The following is a 14,637-nucleotide window of genomic DNA, read 5'->3' as shown; positions in this document are numbered from 1 at the left end:
ATGTGGTAGCAAATCATGTTATTATATTTAAGAAATCGGTCCAATGACATTGTGAAGTATAAGTACAATAACATGTACCAAATGATAATGCAAACTTGAGAATAGTTCCAATGCATCAAGGTGGCGGTCATTGAACACCGAAACGTTCAACAGACCTTGTAGTTTTTTTATTGAAGGTATTTTCTTTGGAGATTATAAAACTATTCCAATCTAAGTGTTCGAGACGCATATTGATATTTCATAGAAGATAGTTTGGCCATTTGAGGTGTGAGATCTTGCCATGGGTATCGAGAGAGGTCTTAAGCAATGCACAGTGAGTTGAACAGTGAAAACATCTAAAATTTTCAGAGCGAGGAGAAATTTTTAAACAAAAGTTTATTTAAAAAATAATGATGGATGTAGTCTTGTTGATAAATTTATTTAGAGTACTTTCGTATTATAAACATTATTCACTTTGAGTACACCTCAACTGCAACTTGTATAACAATTAATACGTTGATAATAACCATTGAATATGATATAATATTTTACACATGAGTAGTAGAAGTCTGAAGCAAAGCCACTAATAACTAAATATTGTATAGTTTTGGATGCAGGAAAGTAAAAACCATATTTTCATTGTCCTCCTATTTATACTTCTGTTACACTTGCAACTTATTTACAGACTATTGCCGTCCATGAGGAAATTCCGACTTAAACCCATGTCTTTCAGCTAGTGGGATTATTTTTACCTGGGTGAAGGTTAAACTAATAGACGGATTAGGTTAGTAAAACATGAAGCAGCTTATTTGTAACAATATGAAAAGAAAATAGAACGCCGTTTTTCATCAAGAGCCTCATTTGCTCAGAATGGAAGGGTGTAGCTATACGGCTACGGTTGGCGGAAATGAGTTAACCGATCTTCCTCCTGCGATGGGTACGTCGTCTACTCTTATACGTTTTCTTCTTCTTTTCTTCTGGCTTCCCTTCGATGAAAGATCCAGTGGAAACCCAAATCCCATCTTGCCTCTTCACGCGCTGAAATCTCGGTTCAATTCCTGAATGATTATCGCTGATTGCGCTGAATGTTTTGAGCTGCACATTTCCCAGTTTCTCGTTTGACCACGCGATGGGGAGTAACAGCAACAGCGAGGCACCCAGCAGTTGTCTCATATCGCCTACAAGAAAGACACAGAACATATTATTTTTACCAACACTGCGGCCCGATCCAACAATCGTCGCATCTCTTTTCAAAAATCTGGAATCTCTTGCGCTAGCGAGTTAAATAAACGAAACATAAACTAGTAGGGGAGTCTTCTATAGAGGGCCTTTAAACATGACTGTATTTCAACAAAAAACTAATAGTCTTATGGTAACGCAATGATAACCTTAGAAGAAAACGCAAGCAGCACACAATAACCATCGGATATCACAATAAGGTTGATATAATCAAAACGCGTTGTTATTACACGATGGATAATTTGGCAACGATACTTAGATATTCTATTTGTAACATCCACGGTAGGTAAGTTGTAAAAATAACGTTACATAGAAGAGAATAAACTAAAATGGTAACCTTTCATTTAGTAAAGTACCGACCCGGTTTCGACACGTAGTGTCATTATCGAAACCGGGTCGGTACTTTAGCAAATAAAATTGTGTGGAAGGTTACCATTTTAGTTTATTCTCATGGATATAAAACATTTCGACCAGATATCGCCGGACACAGTGAATTATGAACGTTACATAGATATCCAAGTTGCAATATCCGTGATATTAAAAATTTTTATTCCAAACAATATCATAAAAATACGACGAACCTTAGAGGCTTCCACAAGCAAATAAAACAGTGAATACAAAATAAAAATACAAATAATTGATATATATTTTATCATATTTTTTATAGGTATTTATTTTATAGGTATATGTACCAACATAATAAAAAATTGACCAGGCTCTCCAAACTCCTGTGGAATAGAATAGCAAAAATGTTTAGTCTGTATGTCTAGCAATTACCTCAAACCATAATGAGGATATGGATTATCTACTTATTAGATGCTGTGAAGATATCTAAGACATGTAGTAATATGGACCTACATTGTTGGACATCGTTGCAACATTGTTTGGCGGGTCCTTCGTGTATTTGACAAATATCCACGCAAAATTAATTGGATTAACATGGATATTGCACGGATGTCATGCGAGGGGTTGAGATGCCAAGGGGTAGAAGTGATTTTATTTTCTAAACAGATTTATGTACAGAAGTTAAGCATCGAAAACAAACGAGATTAATTATATATTTAGCGGAGCATTTGATTTCCACTCGAGACCAGCACAGAACAGGGATTCACTTGTTTTCCTTGGCCACGAAGGTTTTCTTATTTTTCTTTTATCATTTTCTGTACCTAACTCTGTTTAGAAAAGTCACTTGTCACTGCATGCTTCCCAATCCCTCATATGTTAACGCTGACAATGTTACCTGGATGTTGTTGAGATATTGATTACTGCTTGGTAAATAACATTTTTAAGCCAATTAACATATTTTAGATTGCATTCACGAGGTATGCACGTATTCGCGTGTGTTACCCTACTGCGAAGGGATGAGGTAAAATTTGAGTGTAGACTCTATTTAACTCTAGGCGCTATTATCGGGGCGCTATATAGGTATTACAGGAAATATATTGCATTTGAGAGGTAAGCAAGTATTCATGAGTGATACCCTAATGTATAGGGATGAGGTAAAAGTTTAGCGTTGACTTTTTTAATGCAGTTCCACTTTTCCACTGTTATTTTATTTCGTACGACGCGTTTCGGTCGGTTTTGTACTAGATAATAGCTCTTTAAAAGTCGTTCGCATTAAATAACCGTGGAAAAGTGCGACTACCTTTTATTTCAACATGTCTAACTTCCTCTGTAGCTTGCCTGAATCAGTCGAACTTGCATTTAAGTCACAAGTACTCTGATCATTATACGATGCCTGTTCAGAGAAGAAGTTTTAATTTTGCGAGTTTGAAGAGCCTGGTAGTCAATTTTTTATTATGTTGGTACATATACCTATAAAATATGATAAAATATGTATCAATTATTTGTGTTTTTTTATTTTGTATTCACTGTTCTATTTGCCTGTGAAAGCCTCTAAGGTTAATCGTATTTCTATGAGCTCGGCGATTTACGGATCACACTTCATTGCTTTTTCATGAATTTTTGTCAATAAATTTACTGTAAGGATACTTCAGGCTCCGTAAACGCCAGACATGGCTTTGTGTGATTTCTTACAATATCAAAAATAAATAGAACCTTAAGGGGCCGTCGTTTTACAAGCATGGATGACACTAAAAGAAAACACTGGCAGAGCTAAAAGCTATCCCAAAGATCGAGTTTGAGAAGTGTTTCAAGGATTGGGGGAGGCGCTTGCACAAATACTTAACATCAAATGGGGACTATTTTGAAGGCGAATAAACATTAAAACAGAATTAACATTGATGTAGATGAATAAAAAAATAAATGCAAAAAAACTGAAATTCCCGTTAAATTCTGAGCACTCCTCGTATAAGCTTAGTTGATGGCGTGACGTTCAATTATTCGTATTGGATACGTTGAAGTAAATTCTGAGCAATTATTTTGATGACTTGATGATTGCAAACGTTGGGCAGTGTTGCTGTAGGTAAGTACTAAATCAAAATCTTTTAGAATGAAGACAATGTAAGTATAAAGCGTTACAAAGTGTATATGCTGGTGCGTTGAGAACAAGATCAAATGTGACTATCTACTCCAAAATATGGCGAGCCCAGAGCAAATCATAATTTTAATTAACATTTATTTCCTTATTTTCCTAACATTTATAGTGTATAGATAAAACCTATTCCATGATAAATCTGCTCGACATACTAACTGCTCAACACACCGTTCGTACACCCAATTCATGCAATAAATTGTTTTGTGAGAAAATTTGCCTCAAACAAAGCCCCAATTGACCGCAGAAACATTAGCTAAAGTTAGAAAGATTTTTCAAAGTTGACATAAAACGTTAAAAGAGAACTTAGATATTCTAATGACTAAATATTTTATTTAGCATAAAATGACCAACCTTTTTCCATAAAAAATCCTAGATGTAAAGCTATTAAGTAAATATAAAAAAGAGGACCAGCGTCAGCGCTCAACCCTACATTGTAAATGTTTAATCCAATAATATATTCAGTCAGATTCTGCGCCATTTTCATCATTCACTGTGGAATCTAGACTTGGTGGGTATAACAATATAATAGGAAAATGATTTCACAGATAAAGCGTGTTAGGTCAGTGTTATAACCATCAGATAACTCAATCTAGAGGTAATTGGGCCCTGATCTAGGCGGCAAGAGATTAGAAATTGACAATAATATTTTCGAAACCTCTGGACCAAGCATAGAAGCGGACCTAACGGGCGGTGCACAGAGTAAAGAGTGATATTACATCAAGTGATAATATAATTTAAGCAAAAGAAATGACTTTCAATGAAAATAATTGCTGATAGCAAAACAGATGAGAGCTGCGTCAATTTATCACGTATTGCTGCTGACCTATAATAGTGATTTCACAAAGCAATAAAAATTCATAGCTCTTTAAGAACGATTTACCTTATGAATACCAGGATTTTTTTGTAGCTCAGTCCGCTCTGTGCCGCACAGCTAGCCCGACCCGTGCACTACCAGCACTAAAGATCAACTATCTTATCGTAGCCAATTGTAAACGTTTTGTTGGCTTTTCTTCATATAGCTTCCAAACATTAGACTTGGGTCAGGTCTTTCAAAAACCTTGTTATTTCCTAACGGGTGTTTCCTTTTCGGATGTTTACACGCATACATTGTGGTTTCCCTCATGAGCCCATACCTATTCGTGAGGAATGATTTCAGTCAAATATTAAATGAAAAGGGCATTTTTAACACTGAAAAAAAATGCTTTAGAGTTATAAATGTAAAACCAAGTAAAAAGTGTGGTAAGTAAAAACTTTTTAAAATCCGTCCGTGCGCGTGTGTTCCCAGTCGCTGCTCCCTGTCCCACGGATAAAATACTTGGGAGAAACCATCACATAGAAACGTACAGTATCAATCAGGACTCATTTTTCAATTTTCAATTACTTTCATCGGTCTCGCGAGGTTCCCTATTGTTTACGTTTACCCTCCCTCTTCTCGCTGCTATCATCTCATTGCCCCCCCACACGCCCACTCTCACGAGAGCCAGAAGGCACACGGCGGAGAAGGAAGGTGGCGTCCATTAATTACGCGAGGTGATTGCGGGGATTTTTGGACCCCACCCACTTCCCCTTAGTGATATATCGTGAGATTTAGCTCGACCGCTTCCCTCTAATCTCACTTGAGATTGTTCAAAATGCGAATTTACCGTGAAAATACGTTAATCTATGCTTCATTGCGTTGGATTTATTAAAACAACCAATTTGTATAATTATTTTTATGTAAGATCAGTCAATTCAACCTAGTTTTCTCGCAATGTTACACTGATTCCTGCGGAAAAATAATTACGTGACACTTGCCAGGTTCAATCTCCCCATCGTGAGATTGGCTGAGAATCGATTTACCTCCTCACCCCCCTAAACGCCTCACATGATTAATGGATGCTCGCGAAGCTAGCGAAATGAGACGGATCATTCGTGCACGATTCCCAGAATCTATGGCTAACTTTGGACCGTCGCTACGGCTCCAATAGGCCCCAGAAAATTCTTTTCATGAATAATAGCTGTGACGGAGACTTGTCACTAACCTATGACTCCAGTGTTCACAATTTTCCACAGTATCATTTTAGACTCCAGAATCTTAAGGAGTCAAGTTTGAATACCACTAAATAAGTATATAAATAAAAAATGCAGGGTAATGAAACACATATTCATTTTTATTCTTTAATTTTACGTTATATATGGCAAGTCTAACTTTAGAAACAGCCATATATATTTCTCCCCACACTCCTGCTATCTCTACCATGGCAGGTAAAATGGGCTTGAAAGCTTATCCGAACTCGATATCTGCGTCGGTGATAAATCTAGGGCTAGTTTACAATAAGATATAAAGCCGTTAGTGAAGGAAAATGCGATTCTACAATGAATATTAGTCATACGACATGAGCCGTAAGAAAGATGGACAAAGTATATCCTTATATCTTTTACCTTACGGATTGCAAATCAGAGCGTGACTTGAGCGCTCCCGTAGCCAGTGCTAAGTCCCTCAAACCTGAAGTGGGTGGTAAAGAATTCATATGACTACAGTCGTACTTCCGATAAATGAAAACCAAAGGAAAGGTATTTAGGACTAAAAGTTGAGCGAATATTATGTTTAGGCTTCACTAAATTAAACACTGAACATTATATTAATGAATTTAGTAATTTAATGCAAACTATCACCTAAGAATTAAGAAAAATACCTACATTCTAAGTAGGTTACACCGAAAATACTTGTATGAAGTCGCTGTATGTGGTTGAAAAAATTGAAAAATTAGGTGCCTACTAAAAGCAACTACTGTCCGTAGTATTGATCTTTCTGTATGCAATGCGAAGATGTTGTTCTCTCTACATGAAACACAATGAAATGCGCCAATCAAATATTTTTCCTGTGACGAGGTGAAGAAGACGGCCGTTTCGCCGTTCTCATAGTTTTTCGCGCGTTCTTATTCACCATTTCAACCGTTCGAAGCTAAACGATTACGTTCAAACAATGTTTAATGATGTAGTAGTCAAATAAACAATGAGTAAAGCGATATATGACACGACCCTGTGAAGCTACCGTAGGATTTTATATAAGTGTTTAAATTTCAGCGTTCTACCTTTTTTTGTGCCGTTAGCAGTCGTGGGGAATAATGGCTTGAGCCTCATGTCTTACATCAAGCGACCTATGTCTGCTTTGGTTCCATTCTTGACCAGCTCTTAAAGAACAGATTCCCACCATTCGACCTGAAGTAGGTATAAAGGGCGTGTAATATGTACATTGTACGTTGATGTGTGTGTGGAAGAATACATTCTGCAAAAAGTAGCTCGACATACATCATTATCATGGTAAAAACTCCAGTCTCGAGTGCGCCACTCATAATATCGGTACGCAGCTGTTTCCGTCAGCGATTCGAATTTTGAATTCTTTCTCATGGCTTACTTCCCTCATTGGAGACAGGCACTATCCTACGACTTCCGTCTCACGTCTTACGGCTAACGTCTTGTCGGTGTTACCAACCTCTTAGATAAACTCGGATGGGAATCTCTGACAGGCCTTGAGACTCTGACACACCTTAGACTGGAAAATAGGCTAAACCTATTCCGTAAATTCAAGAACGGTGTATTTTCCGATGAAGTTAGCCATATCTTACGAACGCCAACATACTGCGGTAGATCAGATCGTATAAATAAAATAACAGATATAGAGAGTAGAAGAGATTGATTCAGGATGTCGTCTTTTCCATCTATAAGAGACTATAACGGCAGCGTTTGGACTTGATAATAGATTAATTGACTAGGAATTTATGCATTCCTTAATGTGTATTTCTGAGTTTTCCTAGTATTTCTAGCAGCATTTTTAGCATGTTCTAGCTTTATTGGCAGATTATCTTAATGAGCAGTTGGCAGGTTTTACCATTGAATCAATGTGGTAGTGTAATTTGTTAGTATGCGTAACGATTTTTGGACCGTGTGGTGTGCATGTGGGAATCCTATTGCACACTGGCGATTGATCCCCCCCTGCCAAAAACTCTAGAGGTGGCTCGCAGGGTAATATGTAGATGTAGACGTCTGCTTATGTCCTATCGTACGACAAGCCGTAAGGCCTGTTTATACGTTGCATTAACTCGTGCCAGTTAATGTTAATGTACGAAGGTACGAATGTATGAACCAAATTAGAGTAGATTCCATTTTCTGTACATACGTTCGCACAAGTTGCGCGGTTACACGGTGCATGCTGGCGTCCATTCTCGCGTTCATGCATTAAAAAAATTTACTTGTACGACCTCTTAATATAGTGTAGGCAGGCCTTTAGAGAATGCATCCCCATCATTCCATTATTATGTCTTTCGTTTGTTCATGAATTGCAGCACAGAGTTTATATTACTAGTGTATGTACTTGAGTGTAGAGCATTTATGCATTGCAGAATGGTAAAATATTGGAGGTTCCTGATTCCGAAGAATTCCAGCGAGTGGAAGGGAAAGTGCCTTTGGTGTGGGAGAACTTAATAGGAGGAGGTAAAGCTCTTCGAACCTAAGAAAAAAATGAAAATTATAAACTGCAACCCCCCTGAGGAGGTAATCGCTACAACATGAAATCCACTTCTCCACTGACCCATTAACACAAATGTTTGGGGTGCACGAGATGAGACACGACAAAAAGTCAGAAACTTGTAGCGGACTTCTATCGGTATGGTATGGTATTTGGAGGAGGCGACCGACAGCTGAGGTCATTTGCGCTATGAGGGAAGGGTAGATAAGGACGGGTGGAGAATAAAATCGGCGTCGGCATTAGCCTGCTCTTAACGAAAGGCGCCCAGGGGACTATGGCTTAACTGTTGAAGTAAATGAATAAATCAATTGCTAATTTAAATTAAAAGAAATATGCAAAAGGGACCACGGCTTAACGTCCCATCCGACGGACGGAGTGTTGCGCTTAAATGTCCTCCACACAACATTCAAGCAGGAATCGGGCAATCTCTGAAAGTTCTCTGCCGCTGCAGGGATTTGAACCCGGGCCCACCGAGTAGGAAGCCAACACTCTAGCCACCACACCAACTCGATCCCCAGACTTCTATCCTTGACGATTTTTAAGAGATTTTTTTATCTGCACGTGAGGAGAGAAGATTGTCATTATCTGAAAATTACGCAGGGTATTTCCTATTCTGTCAGTCCTCCCTTTTATGTGCGGCAGGAAGGCTTTCTTCTGGTCACTGAGATCATTTGCTGACAAATTCGCGGCTTCCGCGGTGTTGTTTTTGTCTTCGTTATTCTTCTGTCATGACCTTATTAAACGTTCGTGAGAAAATTCTGTCGCCGAATCCATTTCCTCGCAAAATGGCCTCTAGTTTCCGCCTTTCTTCGGGAAAGTTGTTTTAGTCACTCAGCGTGTAAGAGTGGTGAATCAGAGTATTGACCACTCCGTTTATTTGAGTGATGATGAGATAGGGCGTGCAGGCACCGATTTCGCGGCGACATAGCCCAAAAGTGGTTTTTATCTAGCATGACTAAATTTTCAGTTTTCTACGCATTACAGTGCTGCCAACCGCCTCTATGGCTCATCTATTGGGGGGAATTTTGGGCGGACGAGACGAGATATAAAAAATATTCATACAATCCACCCTATTTTAAAATCTTCTGAAGCCCTAGGAAAAATTGCTGAAACACTGAATTTTCTGCCTTCTTTTATTAACCCTTAACCGGTGACGTGCGGTCTGAGAGACCGCTGCGTTTCTAAAATTATGAATATTTTCAAAATTGTTATTTCAAAATATCTCTACGGGAGCGTCTTAATTTTGTATATTAAGGACATAGCACTCTTAAAATTGAACGTTCTTATTATTTATTTCTGAAAAGTTGAAACTGAATTTTAGTAGCGGTCGTTGAGACCTCACGTCACTAAATTGGAAAAACCAATAAACGTAATGCTGGTGGAAATAATTCAAAAAGTTGTTAAAAACATCTGCAAGTGATTTTTCAAGAATAATAATAATTGATAATTTGCAAGGAAGCATTTTTAGTTGCATAACGTGGATAATTAAGTACTTAATTTAAAAAAAACTACGATAATAATAACAACTCAAGTGTTTTTTATATCAGTTTTTTTATCCTGTTTCAAATAACAATTTTTACTGAAAAAGTTGGTTCGTATTGGGAATGCATAATATTAAATATAAGTTTTATAATAGTTAAGCAGTCAAAGAATCATTAAACTAAGCATTAAAAATGACTTTGCAACGTTTTATGAATTTTTGTTTTACTGCGGTCTCCCAGACCGCACGTCAGTGGTAGTGTAACGAGAATTGCACGTCACTGGTTACGAGTTAATTTTGAATGAAGAAAATTGATGGTGGTTTTGGAAAAGTGGTGGCTTCCGGCGATACCTTGGGGGATTTGCTGAACATTCTGGATGAATAAAATTAAAACTTTTTTTCCACGCAATGTTTATTGAAACACAGCCATAGATTAACGTCATCCCCTACAGCTCCCCCCCCTCTTTCCCTCTCTAGTCTAGCATTGAAGGCGTTGCCCAAATGTATTCCTTACTAAAAGATGACGTTAATTGTCGAAACCTAGGTCGTGTTTTAATAAAAATTCTGTGGGAAAACTAAGTTTTAAATTTATTCATCTAAAATGTTCAGCTAATTCTGCAAAGTAATGCCGGAAACCACCAAATTTATTTTTTAATGCTGTTGACTAGTTACTGCTTGTCTCGAAAGGATGCCATAGCCGATATAACTAGTTGACAGCATCAAAAATAATTAGCGTAACAGCACTACTTGTTTTCTTTTGTTCAACTGTTAGTGATAACATAATTTTTAAATGAACGATAACTCATCAAAAATGGCGGGCCGAGAGGAAAGCATGACTCCTCCTAACAAAGGCTTCGCCATGAATGGAACAGGTTTCTTGGAATTGATACGAGCAACTTTTCTTAGATATTTCACCATTACTTATACCACTACTTTTTTACATGACGCGACCTTTCGATGAGTTTCTTTCCCCATCCATTTCCCCTATTCCGGCGTCCGTTTTGAAATTCATCACTTCCTCCGTTAGGTAACTTGGCAACAACAATAAGGTAAATACATCGTAATTTACGCCTGAAAATTAATATAAATCATCGAGACCCGGGTCGCGTTATGGAAAAAAGTAGAGGTATATCCAAGAAAACTTATAATGGAATTGGACCACAAAGCTAAAAATGAGTTTGTGAATTTTATTGATACGACCATTTAAGAAGCCAAACCGGGTTGTCTGCTTAAATACCTGCTGGTGAATAACAGGTTTTCTGGTGACCGGAAAATCATAAATTTTCTCGACAGAGGTAAATGATAAACGAAGATATCGTATTCCTCGTTCTTGTTTTTTTTAAGTGCTTCAAATTGTGCCAAGTATTCTCTAGAAAGTATTTACTTTTTTATAATATTTTTGTCCTCGTCGTGTGTTATATCGCATCATAAGTACTGAAAGTGTGACACATGCTCCAGGACTTGATCCTGAATAACAATTTTTGTTCATATCGGGTTGCTTCCTGAAAATGCCATAGCCTTTTTTTAGGTTTTTGAAATTCTCAGGTTACATAGTTTGGTCTGATGGAAGGAACATATCCTTCGAATCCCAAATGAAAGAATTCCAAAATAATCAATAGAATATCAACCATTTGGCAGGAGGAGTAGAGGAAGACCAAGGAAAATATGGTAATGTAGAGCCGGAACAGGCTTAGTAGCCTAATCCTGGAAGGAAGAAGATAGTATTCCCCTCTAATTTTATTATAACACTTTTCGACACGTGTTTCGATAGCTACTCAATTATAATCATGTACGGTTTTGCAGGATTGTGTAGGAATTAAAACACGTTTTGTAAGCTGTTGCAGTAAATTAAAGGGGAATACGATAGCTTTGTTTCTCATTCGATATGTTGTTCCTCGATATCTCTCCGCAAAAAGTTGACTTTTTCGGCAGGGGTGGATTACTTGTTATTACAGTTTTAATTCCTATCCGTAATTCAAAAAGGGTTTAGTTCATGCGTGAGTGCAACACATATCTGCAATATTTTTTTCAACGTAGGTATTAGAAATGCCACATCACAATGTCTTGAATGCAAAGAGCTTTAATTGATTAGGATTCCTACTGAATGGAATACACGGGTTAATGAACATAATTATTTCATCAATTATCGTTTTCGGCGTGAATTAATGGAAGTTCTCTTCCATAAGAGCATTTTTAATTATTTCAAACGCTTGGGCTACATTATTTCATAATATTATTACACTCCTTTATTCAATTCTATGCCCAAATGCAAACATTAAGCTCAAAATTCGACAGAAAATAAAGTAGAAAACTGAGAAAAATAACTGCGGTCGTGTTCTAAAGATCCTTTCTCCTATATACAAAGCTTCTCTGAAAAATTTATCGCTCACATTTTAATACTTTACCGCCATGAGGTTACGTATTCATAATTAAATTTGCAGATTGCACGGCATTGCTAATAATAAATGTTATGAGTAACAGAACTGAATATAATATGATCGGTAAATATGCGGGAGTTATTAAAATAAATTTATTTATGAAAATCTGCACATTTTATAAAATTTGAAAAATAGAATTAAAACATTTAAGAATGAAAACAACCAAATAACGCTTCTAATAATTTTTCTGCTTTTTTAAATCTGGAGAGCCCTAAAAATCCTTCAGTACATATGGGTATAATTAACTTCGCTCTAGCTTATTAAAAAAAATTAAGCGTATTTGCAATCCATTCCTATTTAGTTTGCGATAAATGGCGTGGAAACTAATTAAATTACTAAATTAATGATATAAATTCTACTTTAGATGCTAATTCCGTCAATAAGAAGTGTGGTATTAAATGAGTAAAGGAAGCACAAAGAAAAATATTCATCCGAAGGAAAGAACTCAGAGATAGAAATACATAATCCGTCGAACAATTCCCTTGGGAAGTGAATCCTTAGATACATGTTAGAGGAATCTTTAACCCCTCTTCGATGGTTGAAAGGGAAATTCTTTTCAAGAAATGGCCAAAACTGTGGGTGATACGACATTTTGTGCATATTTTTTTAATTCAGGAGGTAAAATACGTTAAAACAACTACTTTAAGAAAAAAAATTCACTGTTGCGTAGTGTGGCAACGGGTGATAGAATCGAGAAGAATATATTCCATCTCAGGAAATGGTGGCCATTGAACACCGAAAAGTTGGCAAGGTTATTTTTAGACTTTTGGTTTGAAGCACGGTAACTCGTTCGATTTTATAATTCAAGAGAACAATCGATCCAGGTAATAAATACGTATCAAAACATTTATCCAGGTAATAAATGCGCATTAAAAAGCAAATGAATCACTTAGGAATATTTTATTTAATTCAATATTAAAATTACTCAACATTTCGTGAATCTTCGAGTATGAACATATTATAAAAACTCTTAATAAGAGAGGGTGACATTTTGTATGGATACTACTTATTCCATTCCAGCAATCTAGTATTTTGTTATGGAAAGTCAATTCCGAAAGAAAGAAGAATTTTATCAAAAGTTATTTTATCGAATCCAACCGTTATTAAAAAAAAAGAAATGGAAAAGTGGGTAATTTAATAAGGAGCTCTCAAATAGTCACTGCACTCATTATATCCAATCCAATGTTTCTCTAAAAATTATTTAATTTCACACTTTCAGATCACTTCATACTTCATACACTTGATCCGTCTCTTTCCCTTACAAAAGCGAAAAGACTTCAATTAGCTGAAAACATTCATCCTAAAATATACTTGTTTTTGGAGTCATATCACTGTGTACAGGAATCAATGAAAACACCCTCACTCACAAAATCCATCCTATTATTCAAACCGAAGAACGTAGGGCAGGATGGTAATTTTCGCAAAAATGCAGCACATCACACACAGAAGAAAAAAAAACAACTTTTTTCGTTGAGGATTGCCATCGTGTTGCGAGATTAACTTTATTTACACGCCAAGAATCACCCGAAATAACTTTTATAGTAAATATTTTCACTATGCTCACTTATCATAATCAAGACATTGATTTCTGATGGTTTATTCCAGTTCTGTGTCTCGAATAGTATTCAGCAAATCTGATCATGACTTAGGTTCACATAGTTGTTGGTTTCCGGTGACACTTTTTGGACTTTGATGAAAATATTGGATAAATAACTTAAAATTTGTTTTTCCACATAGTATTTTTTAATATCAAAACGGCACCATGGTCATCTTCTGGAGAGATTACGTTAACTGTCAAAACCATTGTCCTGAGTAAATAAAAAGTTCTCTGGAAAACTGTTTAAATTATTGATAAAAAACTTAGGTTCGGTTTTAGCAAAAATGGTGAAGAGAATATGAAAGAAAGGCAACCTCAGCTAGTTAAGCTGTAGGGGAGATTGGTTGCGTTGCGAACGAAAATAAGCTCGTTGGTGACTTCTTTGGTAACCAATGGAAACTAGGTACTTGACAGCTGGTGTATCACCCTCGTGGTCTGAACCTTCCTCTGGAATCAACTCTGTTTCCGTTGTCATTCCGTCCGTTCACAATTTCTTTCCGGGGAATGTTAGGAAGTCGCGCTCTTCGTACTCTCCGCTTCACGCGATCCGATGGCTGCAACAATACACTCGGAGAAACCTGCACTTCGCCCAGAATGCTCGATGTATCCAATAACTCTTTCCCTCCGGGGAAAATCGATCCCAGGTCTTCGGCATGGGCGCCCCCAATGAGTATTGAGGCCACGGCGGCGACAACGAGGAGCGATGAAGGTGACATTGTGGTGTTATATTCTAAAGAAAATATCTCCGCTTATGTTTATAATCAGCGCAGCGCCGCACCGCGTCCTATCACGTCCTCAGCTCACTCTAGAATACTCTTGCAATTCCAACGTCGCAAAGTTTCCTTATAGTTTGTCGCACAAATGTAACTAGTGTGACTTAAGTTTTTAATCACAGCAGCG

At 37.0% G+C, this 14,637-nt stretch overlaps 1 long non-coding RNA gene across 1 annotated transcript; it reads right to left on the bottom strand.

Moving 5' to 3' along the window:
- Positions 1-402: 402 nt before the first annotated feature.
- Positions 403-4,708, bottom strand: LOC124162358. Its single transcript, XR_006865543.1, has 2 exons — positions 4,596-4,708; positions 403-1,157 (listed from the first exon to the last, which is right to left on the bottom strand). It is a non-coding gene; the product is annotated as an uncharacterized LOC124162358 (long non-coding RNA).
- Positions 4,709-14,637: the final 9,929 nt, after the last annotated feature.

This window comes from Ischnura elegans, chromosome 7 (assembly GCF_921293095.1).
Source record: "Ischnura elegans chromosome 7, ioIscEleg1.1, whole genome shotgun sequence".
NCBI classification, from domain to species: domain Eukaryota; kingdom Metazoa; phylum Arthropoda; class Insecta; order Odonata; family Coenagrionidae; genus Ischnura; species Ischnura elegans.
This window is presented reverse-complemented; position numbering and strand designations above follow the sequence as displayed.